The following is a 12,986-nucleotide window of genomic DNA, read 5'->3' on the forward strand; positions in this document are numbered from 1 at the left end:
CATCAGGAATACCCGTAGTTCCTGCCTAGCGGATGCTGCCTGACATGTTGTTATTTTCCAGCACCACACTTTTCAACAGTGACTCCCCAGCATCTGCAATCCCCATTGACAAAATCTGCATGGAGATGTGAAGAAAAGTCATTTTTCAGAGACTGGTTAACCAAGGGAATTCTCGACGACATCAGGCTATGGAATTCAAGACACTACTAATGAAGATTTTTGCACACTAAAGGGATGCAGAGACAGCAGGGGTATGGTGAGAAGGCAGAAGATCAACCATCTTCACAAGTTGTTCCCGATAATATGGCAGTGGTGTTTCTGTGCAACATCATTAGTAGAAAATCGTGCAACATAAATAATGTGAAAAACAATAAGAGGCGAAAAACCCCCAAACACACATCAATAAAAGCAAAAATGAAAATGAAAATAGACACGAGTACGCGTCAGTAAATCCTGTATATTATAATGCAAATTTACAGTAAACGTTACACTTTAACACTGCAAACACCATCTCCCGCCCTGTTCCTTTCACCAAGCTCTTCAACATAAAGCATGCGAACGGATTGACCACATGATACCGATGCAGAATTCCACTTCTCCCCAAGGTTCTTCCACTCATTTCAAATATTGTTCTTTCTAAATGTGGAGGAAAATTCCAACTTTAAAGTTTATTTTCAAGGCTTGAAGAGCAGATTGCGTCCATGTATTCACTGGAGGCACTGAGTGTGCATTATGCAGACAAAGCATGCTGAGGCTGGGTTTTGCTGTTCAGATGATGCGGGGGATTGTATTGTGTTACAGTGAATGGGAGTTCACTTTATAAAAAAAAGTGGGCAATCGACATAATCAGGTTGCAGCCAAATCGTGTTTCATAAATATGCGTTATCAGAGAACTGACTGTACATTGAATGAAAGAGCGAAATTGATGTACCGAATGGACTACTGACATTCCTATTTTATATATCCCAATATTGAACCATATTAACGAATATGAGCACTGTATGGGCAAAACTGCTTTGAGGAGGTTTTTTCCATGAACGAGAAAGTGGAAGGCTCAATGTGTTGAATAGCCTAAGCATTTCACGATGATTCTGTGCAGCCTGTGGGAAAGCTCTGTAAATGTAGTCACAAGCTCTCAGATGTTAGGAAGGAGGCCGCTGCAGGGTCGAAAAGACTGTGTTCCCCGTTCTCTTTTCCGATGCCGTTCTGTCTGGTTTTATCTTTTAAGACCTCGCAACAGGTTGATGCAATTGAGTGTCTTGCTTAGCCGTTTCAAAGACTATTGAAGAGCTAATCATATGTCGGAGTGTCTGGAATCACCTTTAAGCCACGAAAGCATGGGAGATTCACTTCCTGAAAGTGCACTGGGGAATGAAATTGATGTCTACCATCAATATTGACTTCAGAGTCATTGTTACTGACACCAGATTTTCGATCACGATATTTTGTAAAATATTTGTGTAAATTCGATTAGCGGCCACAGCAGGAGCCTGGTACGGATTAGTAATCCACTGATATTTCCACAGCAGCACCAGTTCCACACGGGGACCAATCGGAAACTTAACTGAGCTGGTTATTTCTGTGCTGCTTGACAGCTCTGTCAAATGAACTCCTATTTAACTGTCGTGATGCGACTGATGTGATGACAATTGGTCAGATTATAATTACTCTCCTCTTAGGGGACTCAGCATAGATGAGTAATTTTCCACAATGACAGCGAGATGTCAGAGTTGAAGCTGGAATGAAACATAATCCCCAGGGTCACGGCTTGTTGTACAACATAATTATTCAGTCCTATTGCAAGAATGGTATCAGGATGCATTGCCTTTGACGTACGTATTGCGTTTAGCTGTTACTTCATGTTGCATGCAGCGAATCGAATTGATTAATGACTGATATCTTGGATTCTGTGGCGAGAAGGAGTTGGGTTACCGACTCCACACTTCTGGCTGAGGATGTTGCGGACACTATATCCTTACTTTTTACATGGGTGCGCAGGGCTGCTCGATTAATTAAGATGGTGAAATTTGTGGAGACCTCTCATCTGGTGAGTTGTTTATTAGTCTATAGTCATTTATGAGTAGATACGGCAGGATTGCAGATCTTTAATCTGATCTTTTATCTTGTAAACATTTTGTCCTCTCTGTCAAATGTTAGTCCTGCTGTTTAGAATGTAACCAGTCAGCTGTCTTTAACAAGTCGTCATCAGTTTTAGGTATACATGGTATACATATCTCGCATGTACACACATATACATCACTGAACCACTGATGGGCTTGATGATAATGGTAGACTGAGGGAGTATCCCGGGCAAAGAGTTACAGATTGTGTTTAGATACAATTATGCTGCTGCTGCTGCAATCTACAGCACCACATGAATGCCCCGTTTGAGCAGCAATATCTGCAATTCAATTTAACTGACTGTCCCCCAATTCACATCGAGTCGCATTCATCCAGCAGCCCTCTACTCATTGACTGACGCTGGTTTCTGATGTGGTAGCACTTCCATTTTAGTATTCTCATGCTGTTAAGGGGTCTCTCCATTGTGTCACGCCTCCAAATTGTAACATTCCTCCAGACATTGCAACATTTTCATCTGATTATTTTCCTTTCCACTAATGCCAGTTTCTGTGTTTAAAGTGAATGTGTTTCCCTCTGTTTCTTTCCATGACCATGATTAGGATCTCTGTAGTGTTAGTGATGTCAGACTCACGTAGTTTTAGAATGGTAGAGTTTGTGCACTATGCATTATTGTTCACATCCCAGTGTATAGCGCTCAATGTTAGAAAGAGCATTTGAGTCACATTGATATATGTCATTGGAACTTGTTTAAAAACAGAAATGGCTGAAGAAACAAAGCTGGCCAGGCATCATCTTGGGGAGTGAATCCTTTGGGCCCAGTGACCCTTCTGCAAATGTCCTAGTTTCTCCAGCATCCTTCGTAATTTTTTTTTATTTCCAGTGGCCATAGTTCTTCGTTTAATTGAATATTTGTGCTGTTCCTATTCATTTGTGGAGAAATTCAACAGATCTGGCAACATCTGCAGAAACAAAGAATCAGAGTTAGCGTTTCAAGCCCAGAACTAAAAGGGATTGGAATGTGGACGTTTTAATCCATTGGCAGAGGTGGGCATGGGCGATGTGGTCAAGAGGGCGTGGCAAAAGATAAAAGGCCTTTTCGTAGTGATTAACGAGAAGATGACGTGAAATGGATTTAAATCAAGATGTAAATGGAGGCAAGATGTTCTCTCGATTGAGTGTAACATAAAGAAACCACAAACAGACAATGCCCTCGGGAGACCAGAATGAAGAATGTTGATCATGTGCTATCAAATATATTGGCCAGAGATACATTTTCACTTTGATTAGATTACTTACAGTGTGGAAACAGGCCCTTCAGCCCAACAAGTCCACACCGACCCGCCGAAGTGTAACCCACCCATTCCCCTACATTTACCCCTTTAACTAACACGGGCAATTTAGCATGGCCAATTCACCTGACCTGCACATCTTTGGGACTGTGGGAGGAAACAGGAGCACCCGGAGGAAACCCAGGCAGACACGGGGAGAACGTGCAAACTCCACACAGTCAGTCGCCTGAGTCGGGAATTGAACCCGGGTCTCTGGCGCTGTGAGGCAGCAGTGCTTGCCACTGTGCCACCGTGCCACCCACTTGAGAGGTTACCGTCTCTATTTGTCAAAGTAATTCAGGTGAGTGACTTCTTATTGACTCCAGTGAGAGTTTCTTGCTGTCTTAATGTTGTATCAAGGAGAAAACAGACAACATTGGAAAGTTTTGAGCTGAGAGTGGTTTGCCTGCCACTTGCAATGCTGTTTCAAATTCTCACGTGCGTAATTGTAAATGCTTGTTCTTGAATTTAATATGGTGGAGTGTAGGAGGTTGTGGGGTGACATTATAAATGATTATAAAAAAACATGAGCAGCATGGATACGGTGAATATGATAGAGGAGTTCAAACATAGAGGGCATAGGTTTAAGGTGAAAGGGGGAAGATTTAAAAGGGACAAGATACAACTTTTTTCACCCAGAGGGTGGCGTGCATATGGAATAAACTGCAAGGAGAAGAGTGGTGGATGCAAGTACAGCTACAACATATAAAGGTAATTTGGAACAAACACATGAATGGGAAACTTTTGAAGCGCATTGGCAAAATGCAAGCAGATGGGGCTAGCTTACTTTGGAAAACCTGGTCAGTGTGGACAAGTTGGAGCGAAGAGTACATTTGTGCGCTATATGACTGCATTAATCTGTATTTATCTATACAGCAGACAACAAAGATGTTCAATATTATGGAACTAAAGTCGAAAGAAATATAAAAATAAGTATCACGTGCTTCTCTTTCTCTCTCACATTTATTATATGTGTGTGTGTATGTATATATATATATATATACATGTATATAATTCAAGATGAGTGTGTGACCTTTAATAGAGAGAATGTTGAGGACATTTGAAGGGGGTGATTGGCGAACAGTCTATAGGGAGCAGGCAGATAATTTACAACATTATTTTATATCATTCATCACAAGGAGAGCGCAAGCTAAGTATTGCAATGATATAAACAAAATTGTAATATGAGGAACCTTCTTTAACGGGCTCTATCAAAAGGAAAAATGTCTTCAATAAACACATAACACTAAGGGTAGACAGGTCAGCAGTAATTTATAGTTCATTTTACAGGATGTAGTTACAGAGTGACTGGCAACACTGTGTGAAGCATTTCACTCCCATTTGGATTACAGGAGTGTTCCAGCGAAACTGGTGAAGCTCCAGTATGGCGTCTGTCTTCAAGAAAGGAACGAAACAGAAAACCGGAACCATTCACCTAAACATCATTGCTAGAGTCTGTTATTAAGGAAGGAACTGTAAGGCTTGCAGAAAAGATTCACGCAGCGTCAACATATTGCTGTGAAAGAGAAATTATGTTTTTCCCTGCAAAGTCAAGCAAGGTTTTTCTGGAGATAGTTGAGACTGTAACAAGGGAACTTGATGAACTGGTAGACACGAGGCTTTGCAAGAACCTTCCACAGGCTATCACAAAATAAAGGTTCTGGCACAAGACGGAGACTCATATTATGACAGACAATATATGAACATGGGATGACGAATGGTTATCACATAGAAATCAGAAAGCCAGGATTAATGGCTCTCTACGATAAAATGTATCCACTGGAATATCAGAAATGTTCGTCCAATGGCATCACTTCTTTTTGATCTGTACAGATAGCTTGAAGTCAGGAGTTGAGTGCAACATATATCCGAATTTGAGAATGGCACTGAGAACCAAGAGGCACGTGATTACCTAATGGAGAGGACTTCGAGTAAAGGATCAGTACAAAGGGATTGGAGTGTTGCTGTGTATGAAACATAATTCAGCAAGCCAATGCCGGAAGTAACAAGGGTGGTTATTTCGACTGGTTCCCGGAATGAAATGGTTGAATTGTTAAGAGCGTCCAAAATGGTGAGGTGATTATTCATTGTGGCTGAAATAAATGACGGATATTACTGAAACACACAAGATACAAAGGGGTCTTGACAAGGTAGGTGTTGAAATCGGGGACATTCATACAGAGAAAAAGGTAATCGATTTCAAACTGAGATCCAAAGAAATGTATGCAGTATAAATTACTTCCTTTAGGTTTGGACGGTTCCTGGAGGCAGTCGGAGAAGTCACGACGTCACCTTTTTGGGCCTTTTTTTTTACCCGAGACACTACTCGGGTAGTTTCGCCACACCATCATCCTCCTCTAACAAAAAGAAAGTTCCATGCGTTGGTTGGTAAGGTGACAAGAGTTTTCTTTCATGTTTTATTTTTTCAGCGGTCTATTTATGAATTTAGAATATTGTGAATGGAGGCTAGGACAGTTTATTGTTCCACCTGCATCATTTGGGAGATAAGGGCCACCTTGATTGTTTCTGCTGACCTCATTTTTGGGAAGCACACCCAATTCCATCTATTCGAGAACAGTGTTTGGGCACTGTAGCTGGAGCTGGAATAACTTCAGACCATTTGGGAGATGTAGGGGGTGACTGAGGGGAGTTATCAGGTGGTAGTTACTCCACACCCAATTGAAGAAGGTATATTGGTTATCGTCGGGTGTGGGAAACAGAACCGGCAGGCAGTTCAGAGAGCTCCTGTGATGGTTCCTGTCCAGAACAGGTCTGGGGGACGGGCGGGGAGTGACGAAGGTGGAGTGAAGCGAGGTCTACCGGGAAGGGTAAGTTTTCCCACTTAACAAGAGACTTAAGTCGGAAGTCGAGCCTCCATAGGTTAAAGATAGGGCAGGTTAGGCATGTCCTGTTTAAGGTAAAGGTTAGGAAAGGCAATATTCCTGAACCGTGGATGACAGGAACAATTTTACGACTAACCATGAGGAAAAATGATGCGGACATATGGTCTAGGCAGCTAAGAACAGAATGTACCCTGGCTGAAAATCGGAAGAGTAGAACAGGACCTAAACGTTTAATCAAGCAGGAAAAAAGGGGTCAAGAAATAGCTTTAGCGAGCAGAATTAAGGAGAATTCCAAAGCATTTTATTCTTATATAAGAAGCAAGCAGGAAACTAGAAAAAGGTATTGGCCCACTAAAGGATAATGGACGAAGGCTGTGTGTCGAAACTGAGAGAATGGGTGAGATTCTGAATGATTACTTTGCAACGGCATTCACTGAGGTGAGGAACATGATGACTCTTGAGATTAGAAATAGAAGTTTGGTTAGTCTGGATCACGTTAAGATAAGTAGGTAAGATGTGTTGTGTGGGCTAGAGGTTATTAATGTGAACGTATCCCCAGGATCGGATGGGATCTCGAGAGACGAAAATTTTTGCGGCCCTGACAGATATCTTTGTGGCATCCTTAAATTCAGGCGAGGTGCTGGAGGACTGGAAGTTTGCTCATGTTGTCCCCCTGAACACGTAGGATAGTAGGGATATTCTGGTTAACTATAGACTAGTGACCCTGACGTCAGTGGCGGGAAAGTTGCTGGAGAGGGTACTGACGGATATCATCTATTTATATTTAGAAAAGAATAGGATTATCAATGATAGGCGACATGGTTTTGTGCGAGGGAGATCAAATTAATAGAGTTCTTTGAGGAAATGACCAAGTTAACAGGTGAAGGAAGGCTGTTAAAGTCATACACGTGGACTTTACTAAAGCATTTGATAAGTTTCCACATTGTAGACTAATGGAGAAAGTGATGTCATATGGTGTGCAGGGTGTTGTAGCTAGGCAGATGAAGAACCGTTTGAGCAACAGAAATAGTAGTTCAAGTGAATTTCTAGAAATGTGGAAAGATGCCCAGTCGTGTTCCACAGTGGTCAATGTTGGGGCCACTGTCGTTTGTGATATATATATAAATGATCTGGAAGAGAGAACTGTTGGTATTAGATTAGATTAGATTAGATTAGATTACTTACAGTGTGGAAACAGGCCCTTCGGCCCAACAAGTCCACACCGCCCCGCCGAAGCGTAACCCACCCATACCCCTACATCTACATCTACATCTACCCCTTACCTCACACTACGGACAATTTAGCATGGCCAATTCACCTGACCTGCACATCTTTGGAGTGTGGGAGGAAACCGGAGCACCCGGAGGAAACCCACGCAGACACGGGGAGAACGTGCAAACTCCACACAGTCAGTCGCCTGAGGCGGGAATTGAACCCGGGTCTCAGGCGCTGTGAGGCAGCAGTGCTAACCACTGTGCCACCGTGCCGCCCACGTATGATCAGCAAGTTTGCAGATGACACGAAGATTGGTGCAGCAGTAGAAAACATAAAGACTGCCAAAGAATACAGGAGGTTGTAGATAGACTGAAGAGTTGTGGGGGGGGGGGGGGGGAGGGGGTGAATGGCAGATGGATTTCAATACAGACAAATGTGAGGTGATGCATTTAGGCAAGACTAATTCTCGAGCAAAGTATACAATGAACAGAAGAGCCTTGGGAAAAGCTGATGGGCAGATAGATCTGGGAGTGGATGTCCATTGTACACTGAAGGCTGCGCACAGGTTGATAGAATGGTCAAGCAAGCATATCGTTTCCGTGTCTTCATTGGACGGGATATTGAGTATAAGAGCTGGCAGGTCTTGTTAAAATTGTACACGCTATTGGTTCGGTCGCATTTAGAATACTGTGTACATTTCTGGTCGACACATTATCAAAAGGATGTGGACGCTTTGGAGAGGGTACAGACAAAGTTTACAATGATGTTGTTTGGTATGGAAGGTGCTAGTTATAAAGAGAGTTTGAGTAGGTTAGGTTAGTTGTCATGAGAAAAAATGAGTTTGATGGGGGAACCTGATTGAGGTTGACAAAACCATGAAGGCTATAGACAGGGTGGATAGAGACAAGCTTTTTTGAGAGGGTGAAGGATTCAATAACGAGAGGTGACGCTTACATGGTGAGAGGTGGAAAGTAGAAGGGGGATACACGCGGCAAGTACTTCACACAGAGGTTGGTGGGACTCTGGAATGTGTTGCCAGCACAGGGAGTAGAGACAGGCACGGTAGATTAATTTAAGATGCGTCTGGACAGATGCATGAGTAGGTGTGGAGAAAAGAGAAACAGATGCTTAGGAATTGGGCGACAGGTTTAGACAGTAAATTTGGATTGGCCCAGGCTTGGATGGCCGAAGGGCCTGTTCATGAGCTGTAAATTTTCTTTGTTTTTTGTTCTTTGGCTTACTGGGATAAACAATGGTCTCAGGTCTCTGGCGTAGAGTCTGTCCCTGTAGCCCGGAAGGGAATGGGAAACAGGAGCAATGCGTTAGTCATTGCGGAATTCACAGTTGTGGTGGAAAGACAGGAGCATTTGTGCGAATGAGACAGACTCACCATTTGTGTGTTGCCTTCCAGTTTCCTTTGCTAGAGTTGTGGAATCTAGGTCACTGAATGCATTTACAGACCGGGTGGATGGGTTTTTCACATATCAGCGAATTGAGGGATACAAAGGGTTCGCAGTAAAGCGGGATTGAACCTGGAGTAGATCCGTCATATTCTTATTGAATGACTGTGCCGGCTTGAGGGGTCGAATGAAGTACCACTGTTCCAATTTCTCACGCTTTCGTGTTATGATTTGGGTTTTAGTTACTTTTCAGAAGGTGTGTTGTGCAATTTTTATCCAGGGAGTGATGATTTGATTGGGAGATTACAAGAAGGAGAAGCCTCGAAATAGGATTTGGCAGGAGTGGCCACTTCCTGATCCAGTCTGGACTTTGCAAGTACTTTTGCAAACAAAACATGACCATCAGAATGGCCTAGACCTGCTCCTGCAGAGCAGGTCAAAATGCCTGAATGGAACACTAGATCTTGGGACTGAGGAACATGAGTGGAATATTCGGCCCATTGATACTACTCCATGTGTAAATAAAATTTTGGCACTTATCATTGTGGTCTCAGTTACACCTTTGTGTAAATTTCCTGTTATTCTGGATACACCGGACTATCGAAAATCAAACAACTCAGCCTCGTTATAATACAAAAAATCCAAAATCAGAAACATCTAGGACAAAGAACTTCTACTTGAATGAAATGCCACACGAATTTCTCTTCATTTGTGTTCTGGCTGAGATTGGAGGGATCTCTGTTTCATTTCCCATTCTCACTCCTTCAGTGCTCGTGTCTTTTTTGAATGCAACTAAGCTTGTGTTATGGCTGATGATAAGGGTCTCAGGTTGGGTCAGGTATCATGATAGGAATAAGTCAGGAAGATTTCTTTCGTCAGCCACAAATAAACCGTAGAACTAACGGAGCAAGTATGGTAGCTCTATGCTTTGTGCTCCTGCTTCACATCACCAAGGAACTGCGATCAATCCTCATCCCTGGTAACCCTCTACTTGGAGGTTGAACATTCTCACGTGCATGTGTGGGTTTTCTCCCAATGCTACAGTTTCTTCCCACTGCCCAAAAATGTTCAGCTTTGAGTGGATTTGCTATGCTAGATTGTCCACAGTCCACAGAGATGTGACGGTTAGGTTGGTTACTCATGGGGAATACAGGTTTACATGGATAGTGAAGGGCCACAGGTGTGGGTGGGATGGTGTTCAGTGAGTTTGTGTGGACTCAATCGACGAAATGTCCTGCTTCCAAACTGACGATGTCCTGTAACAATGACAAGAAGTTTGGAATCTACAATCACCCATTGCGTATCTGATTCGAGAGATTGTTGCTGGGAAATCACAGCAGGTCAGGCAACATCTGAGGAGCAGGAGAATGGCCATTTTAGGCATCAGGCCATTCTGATGATGGCCTTATGTTGGAACCATCGATTCTCCTCCTCCTCAGATGCTGCCTGCACGGCTGAACGTTTCCAGTGCCACAGTCTCGGCTCTGATCGCCATCATCTGCAGACCTCAAATTCATCCAGTGGGTATCTACCTAATCCGCTCTCCTCATCATCTTGCATATTTCAAGAAGGTCACGTGTCATTCCAAGAATAATGAGTTAATCCCTGCATAATGCATGCCATTCATCACAAGACTAGGTGAAGAAAAGCCACATGTCATTGAGGTAATGTGGCCCAGTGATTAGCAGGGCTGCTTCACAGTGCAAGGGACATAGGTTCGATTCCAACCTCGGGCAACTGATTGTGCCGAGTTTACACATTCGGCTGGTGTCTGTGTGGGGTTTTCTCCCATAGTCGAAAGATGTGCCAGTCAAGTGCATTGATGTTACTGAAGTGCCCATAGCCCTCCGTGCATTAATCACGTGCAAATACAGCATAGATGCTTAGGTCTGGGTGGCTCTCTTTGGAGGTTCGGTGTAGACATGCTGGGACAATTTGCCTGTTTCTTTGCTGTGGGTATTCCATTCAAATCTTACTGAATTGCTTCCGACATAACTATATCATTTCTCAGGTAAAGAGACAAGACAAAATAAAACTTCATACACAGGTGATGCTCATTGTTGTTTTATCTGAGTGACATGAGTCTTTGAAGCTCTCTTCGCTGCAGAAAATTGGATACAGAAACATTGAATATTCTTAACACACAGGCAGCAAAGTTCATAAATAACAACGGAGTCAGGGAAAATCAGGGGCTGGGCAGGAATGTGCTGTGGCGAAATGCTGGCAGTGGTACAAAATGGCACTGTTCCAGAACATACTGGAATATATTGCCAAACAAAATGATAATACCGATAGCATTTTTAAATTAGACCATTAATAAAATATAGTTCCAAACGTCCATTAGGCTGCTCTGTCATTCGGGAGATTCCAATCGCGGTGATTTCACCAGAGGCTCACAACACCAAATGTGTGGGGTGTGGTAGAGAAAACGGCCCCTTCATGGCAACCTGTGTCAGTGAGGGGAATTGAACCTGCGCTGTTGGTCAGCTTCTGACAAAACAGCCGTGCAGCCAACTGAGTGGGATATTGTGTAACTGCTGTAGGCAGACAAATGTCACAAAGAACAATCGAAACTTTGCTAACAAAGAAAATGGTAAATTTATATAACAGTCAAGATCACGGCTGAGCATAAAATCGTCATCTGTTAGATATTGTGTTTTAAAAATAGACAATTGTTTAGACTGTCTTTGGCTGATTGCAATAAGGTGAGACAATGGAAATAGCGGAATTACAAATTGTGATTGGATACCCATAGCCATACAATAAGTGTAGACATTTTCACTGGTCTGTGAAAAGCATGCCTAAAATTATATAAAAGTAAACGCTGAGGGAATATATGGTTAGAGCAGTCCGTCCCCATGGAAAATGCCTCCGGACACGTGCTTGAAGAAAACCAGAGTAACAGTGTCTGTGTGTCGTCTGGTCAGTGACAGGAACACAGGGGGTTGAAAGACTGAAGGTTTCTGTAATATGGAGTTGAGAAAACCATCAGAAAACCCAGAATGTATTGAATTTTGGAGCACGTTTGAAGGCCTCGTGACGGGTTTCAATTTAATGTGATTTGACAAATATATAAATCATTTCTTCCCATTATATGTTACATCCTGGGGCATTGAAATTTCCTAAAATGGGAATTATTTCTAATATTATCTGGAAAATTCCATAAATAGCATTCTCCAGAACATTCTATCACCGTGTGGATGCATTTCATTGACGAGAGAGATAGAAAGTTAGAGAGACAGAAGGGGAGGTGTTGCATGTAGCAGTGGTTTTGCTGGTGCATGAGCCTTATTCAGGGATAAGTGCTATAACAGATATACAGTAACTGTGAGGGAGCAGAGCGAATTTGGTAACACTTATCCTGACAGAGTGGTGAAGTCTGTTGATGCTTGTCCTGTATTGCTGAATCTTTCTTCAGACCGCAGATATTGCACTGCGATGGGTGGTGATCTCAGACCATGTCAGTGGGTCTTGATGTGTAGCCCACTGTGAGAATAGAACAGTTCTCGTATAACTAGCCCATCCACCAAGACCTCCGTGCACCTGTCAACAAAGTATAGCGTAATTGCCGCATACCTGCCAGGCGAGGGATAAACTCTGTAGAGAAGCTGCGAACAGAGAAAGGTCAACCATGTTCCCACTGTGGTTTTAAAGATGGCAGCAGTGCCAATAATCACAGAATATGCAGGGGCATCTGAGCGATGGTGAGTACTGCCAGCCATAATGAATGGGATAATCGGGCTGGCAGTAAATGAAAGGGTGGTTAAGTAGGTGATGACGTGCGTTGGATAAGATATCACCAACAAAAGAGCTCGGCCTCATGCAGACGATCCCTCTGTCATACACACTGAAAATGACACTGGGACAAATTATTGTTAGATTAAGCCCAATAACTCGAAGATTACTGTCCCCACTTCCAGTTACAATGCTGCAGAACAAATGCTCATCCTAAACTCTCCACTATCTCAATAATACCAATATCCCGTTCACCCTGAATACTGATTCATGTTGATGGATCCAGTAGAAATATCTTCCTTTCAGCATGTTGAAACCTGCGATCATCCATGAAATAGTCCCGTAATTTCCCTTTCTCAATTTCCCAAAATTCATTTTTTGGT

This window comes from Chiloscyllium punctatum, chromosome 40 (genome assembly GCF_047496795.1).
Source record: "Chiloscyllium punctatum isolate Juve2018m chromosome 40, sChiPun1.3, whole genome shotgun sequence".
Taxonomy (NCBI): domain Eukaryota; kingdom Metazoa; phylum Chordata; class Chondrichthyes; order Orectolobiformes; family Hemiscylliidae; genus Chiloscyllium; species Chiloscyllium punctatum.